This window comes from Centruroides sculpturatus, unplaced genomic scaffold (assembly GCF_000671375.1).
Source record: "Centruroides sculpturatus isolate CEXI.00-Female unplaced genomic scaffold, Cexi_2.0 scaffold132, whole genome shotgun sequence".
NCBI classification, from domain to species: domain Eukaryota; kingdom Metazoa; phylum Arthropoda; class Arachnida; order Scorpiones; family Buthidae; genus Centruroides; species Centruroides sculpturatus.
The window spans coordinates 579,813-585,812 of NW_019384471.1; positions in this window are offsets into that span (position 1 = coordinate 579,813).

Consider the following 6,000-nt stretch of genomic DNA (forward strand, 5'->3'; position numbering starts at 1 on the left):
CAATACAAAGTCCCAGTCGACCCCCCCATAACACTGTTGATAATTTCGTGTTATATGAATTCCATGTTGTACGAGTCACTTAGATTTTACAAATACGTGTGCCGGGCTGTGAACGGCTCACGTATTTGTATTTTGGGGGCGAATAACAATTTTCTGGGCGATATAGTAAAACATTATATGAAGAATAATTGGATATTTTATTCGTCATATCGTACAATAATTAAACAAATAACATTATACTAGTCACTAGTCTATTCAATGCAGTACGAATTTGGCGTTAGCCTTGGGCCTCGGCATCGGAATTTTGAAGTGAAGGGGGCGATACTACGTAACGGTTTTATTGGAAGAGGCGACGATTCGTTAGAGGTTGAGAAACACTGGTATAGGACTATAGGCATTACAGTCTACATAAACGATTGATAAGAATTTATCATTATCGGTAATGATATTATATATGTACTAGCTGTTACCTGCGACTTCGCCCGCGAAAATTTTGCAAGCAAACCCCATTTATATTCAGTATTTCAACACCCATAGTAATTGTTATATAACACCTACCGCTGAGAATGATGAGAATTGCCGAGAATCAAACGAACTATTTTCAATTTGATCAATCGTTCTATAATCGAACCAATATGCAATAACAAATTCGAATTTAAAACGGTTCGAGCATTTTTAAAATCGAAATAGATAAAAATATTTATAACAATGTCTGAAATCTTATTAATTTAAATTAATACACCTAAGTACTTGATGAAGACTAAATCCTCTCCCTCTCCCCCGCGGGGAAATTTCGAAAAATCCCTTCTTATTGTGCATTCTCATGGCATACCCTACTAAAACGCAGATAAAAACAAAAAAATCGAATCTAAAATAGTGCAGTAAAAGCGGTTTTTCCGGATAAGCCTTAATCCTCTCCCTCTCCCCCCGCGGAAGAATTTCGAAAAATCCCTTCTTAGTAAGCGTTTTCATGACGTACCCTAACTGTATACCAAATTTCACCTCTTTAGGTTCAGCGGTTTGCTCTGGGCGATGATGAATCACTGAGTGAATGAATCAGTCAGTCAGGACAAGCAATTTTATATATTTAGATAGGTCCTTTCTTAGCTTGTAATAGGCCTACATCTTCAGATTGTTCGTGCTAATTGTTTTTATGTTTCTATTAATAATACAAACTGTTTTATATCTATACTTATAATATAAATTAGTCTGGAACCAATAAAAAATTTCTTATTATTTTTTCATAATTAAATCATTTATACACCATTAACTTTTGTCTGCCAGCTTAAAAGGATTTACCCGATGACAAGGCATTAAAGCAAAATCTATATGCCAAAGGGTGTTACACAGTAGGAGGCATGTTTACCGACAGACCGACATGATCTTGTCTGTAGCAAACAAACACTAGGGGGCCTTCCTGGGAATTCAGGCTGTTATACGCGTTACGGAAATCCTTTGAGGATTAGCCGTGATTTTTTTTTCTATCTATCCACCTTTAAATAAAAATAATTATTTATACGTTAGAAAATATTTTAATAAGTTTTGTAAATTACAATGTTCGATCCAGCCAGTTATATCCGATTTTCATTTTTCCGTTAAGTACATTCTTTGAGGATTTCCGTAACGTGTATAACAGCCTTAATTAGACAGGTGGAAAATAGCCCTTTTCTTGTGACTTTTTAGCCACCTTTTCTTTATCTTATAGTTAAAAAAAAAAAAAAAAAACGGTCATTCGAAGGAGACCATTGCCTATTTTTCAGATTAATAATAATATAACACATGTTTAGGTTAACTATGACGTGAATTTGGTGTGGCATGGCACTTGGAACCGGTATCGACCGAGCATCACATTTGCAACATGATAAATAATAGCAGCAATACAAAAATATAATAGATAAAATATTTCCTTTTGTAATGTTTATACATAGATGACTTGTCATAAATATAATTGACTGTTAACTATAAACGACGTTACATCGAGGTAATTAGAAGTTTTATATATAATTTTTACTTTATTTAACACGCAAGTAGTTTGAAAAATTTGGTGACAAAAATATTTCCAGGTGACGTCGGTAGATGGCGCGACGGTTCACTTTGAATCACGTGTAGTATAGTATAGTACGTCCCCATTGTTGAGAGCGGTCACTTTTAAATCTGACTCGGAACGAAGATGCAGCTCGATCGTCAACTGCCGAAATATATTGATGTAGAAAGTGTAGAAGGCGTAGAAGGTGAGTTTTGAATATAAATTATTGTTATTTAATTAAGTTAAAGAATAAATTATCAAAATAGAATAAATAAATAAATAAATAGAAAGTGAGTAGAACGAGGGAATTGTCGCATGTTACCTGTTAAAGTATCTTCCAGTTATATCACGTTTGATAAACTTTTCGAAATTTTTTTGACATAAATGAGGAATTTATGTTGTATTATATAGGCAAAAATGATTGTAAAATTATATTTTTTTTTTTACTTGTAAACAGATTTTATTGTCATTAAATGTGTGAATAATTTCTTACCAAAATTTTCTTTAATAATACAAAATATCAATTGTAATTATGTTATATATAATTTTACCGAATATTGAAATCTTAAATATGTTCTAATTATGAATAATAAAAGTTTTTATAAATGTAAAAAGGGGTATTTTTAAGATGAAGATGGCGGATTTCACTAGTCTACACGTGTTAGACGACGACCACGTGAATTATAAACGTTTGTATTCGATATCGGGCACTTGTGCTGTTTAGTGGGTACAACTATTTGAGAAGTTTTCTTTCATAAAATTAATCAAATCCAGACTAATTTCACTCGAATATTTCCAAAACACGTATAATTTCTTGGAAATGGTCGATATAAAATATACTATGAACAAAAAATTGTCGGAATTATATCGAGTGTACCCGTTCGAAGACACCATTGCTTAAGCTCAGCGTTGCCAGATGTTTTTTGCCCTTGTAGCCAAATAATTTTTAAAATGTAGCCCAAAAGTAGTCAACTGCTCGAGCAGTTGGCTACTTTTGGGCTACTTTTGTACCAGGTGTTGTTCTACCTAGTGCTTCTGTACTAATATAGTACCTTTTTACTTGTCCCAGTACCAAGATACCCAACACCATTTTTCTACTACCATTCATGAAATCCTAATACCTTTCCTTTTATAACATTCATTTTTATTCTATATTTCTGTATTTTTTTACTCTACTTTGACAGTAAATAGATGTTTTTATTGCTTCCTCATTCAAATGCAGCAGTTGAACGTATTTTTTTGCAATTAAATTTAATGAAAACTAAACTACAAAATCGAGTTCTTACAGCGATAAATGTTAAACTTGGAAATCATCATCTGCTTCAACCATACAAAAATATTTTAGTGAAAAGGATTCTGATGATGATGATCTTACCAGTGATTTTTCAACGTGATAATTTCAAATTTTCGTACTTCATGTTCATTTTGCTCATTTGATTGTTGTTCAGGAATAATTGCATTCTTGTAATATATGAATTTTTATGTTACTTGTAACACTATATATAACATTTACAAGAAGCTGACATTGGCAAACAGTTGCAATTAGCGTAACGTTATTTGTTACTAATTTTATCAAAAACAATTAAAATTTATAAAAATTAGGCCCTAGTAACCATGTTTGGTACCATTCCGTATAGCATAGCATTTACCATTAGTCATTTTGTTTATAGATGCATTTTCTTTTCTTATTTCTTTCTTTCTAGGATATCATTTATCTGGAATTTATATTAAATTTTCTTTAAAAAATAAGCTATTTATAAACTAAAAAGTCTCCTGTCAAGCATGACTGAATACTTACTGGAGCTATCTTTTTAAAAAGTTTAAATTTAATTAAGTAAATTTAAAATTATGCCATTTGCCAAAATATTTAAAAATGCAACTTAATGAGGAAAATTTCCCCAAAGTATTCTCGGTCCTTTCGGAAAGAATGGCTTCAAGAAAAAAATCTTAAAGATGCTTACCTTTAAGGTTTTTATCTTGAAGCCATTCTTTCTGAAAAAACCGAGAATACTTTGTCCATTTTCCCATTTTAATACCAATAATAAATACATTATAAAACTTATATAAATTATACTTTGTTTAAAAACAGAACGAGTAGACAGCACAACAACAATTACCGTTCTGTGTGCAAAACAAAGGATGAAATAATTTGTGTAACCAGCCCAAAATGTAGCCAAGTCAAATTTTTGTAGCCCAAAAAGTAGCCAGTGCGCCAAATGCTTTTTTTAACGCCAAACTGAAAAATAAGTAGCCCAATTTGGCGCGAAGTAGCCAAATCTGGCAACGCTGCTTAAGCTTGTTATCGTCGCGGTGCGTCACATCGGACGGCGGACGCGTACGAAGCGTGTCACGTGACATTTGTTGTCTGTGCTATTCGGTCACGTGACTACTCATCTCTGACGTGTTCCTGATAACTTATTTTTTTTGCGAAGAATTTGCTGAACTTTAGACACCACGTGATAGATCACAATATACTATAGATTTATATTGTAATTAGAAACGACTTATTATTATTATTATTATTGACTATATGAAGCAACAATGGAAAAACCGCTCGCGAACAGCACAATTTTCCGATATCTTTTGAATTAACAGTATCTTTTATTTACAGTTTATTAACAGAAAATATGTACTTACGTTTATATATTTGAGAAGTCTTTTGTGACCAGCATACTTCAGAGAATTTCAATGTATAGAATGTAATCACCATACTCCTATGGGCTTTCAAGTGCTTTAAAGTTCTTCGTTGGAGCTTCAATGTGTTTCAATGCTTGGTTAACGCTTCAATGTGTTTAAAGTGTTTTGCAGTGCTTAAATGTGCATTCCTAATGCTTCAAAGTGCTTTTCATCAATAGTGTGTCACAATGTTTCAACCACACAGTGTTTTAAAAGTGTTTCAGCATGCTTATATGTGCTTCTGGTGCTCTTGTGATGAATGGTGCTAGTAGTGTTTTATGGTGCTACAAGTGCAACGTGCTTTATGTGTTTTGGTGCTTTAATGTGCAACGGGCTTAATGTTTTAATGTTTAATATGTTTTATAGTGATTCTAGTTTTCTATGGTTTCTCTAGTGATTTACGGTGCTTCAAAATGTGCTTTACAGTGCAATGTGATTAAGTGTGTTTAGTGCTTTGATTTGTTGTGTGGTGCTATAAGTATTTTATGGTGTTTCTAGTGTTTTATGTTGCTACATGTGCAATATGCTACAACGAGTACTACAATGTGTTATACGGTGCTCCAAAGTTCAATGTGTAACGTGTAAGTGTTTTGTGGTGCTTCAAAGTGCAGCATGCAATGTGTAAAGTGCTCTTCAAAGCGCATTGTGAAGTAGGCTTTATGTACCTAAGAGCTCTAATTCATTCAATTTGCTCAAAAGCAGTGAAATTCACCTACTCCAACTTCGCTGGACTTTCAATTTATATGTAGCTCAGCTATGTTTCCTTTGTGCTTAGATGATCTGCACAACAACAGCATAATCGACATACCTCAACCTTCGCTGGGCATTCGGCTTATCGATGGCTCAACCTTGTTTCTTTTCAATGAATATACACAACTATCTTCAAACTGTTTATAGACGTGTGTAGTAACTTTCAAACCACCAACTTTTATAAGGACTGTTCTGCACACTGATTTTACTTGGGTTTAAGTAATATTCACTGACACATAAAGTTCTGCTTAAAACTAAAGACTTTAAAGTACACATCTGCAATGTACTCCAAGAGCTGTTCTGCACAGCTATGAACTACTAAGCATTTATTTTTATATATATATTTATTTTCTTTTGTTTATCTGAACATTATAATTCGTTTTGATAATTTTATTTATCCTAATATACGTCATAAGCGTATTTAAAATATAACTTATTTACTCATATTGTTTATTACTATTTGTTATTATTGTATATGTATACAAATATTGGTAACTATATATATTTAAGAATATGTATAACTTCCTGGTAATGCTCTAGCGGGGCCG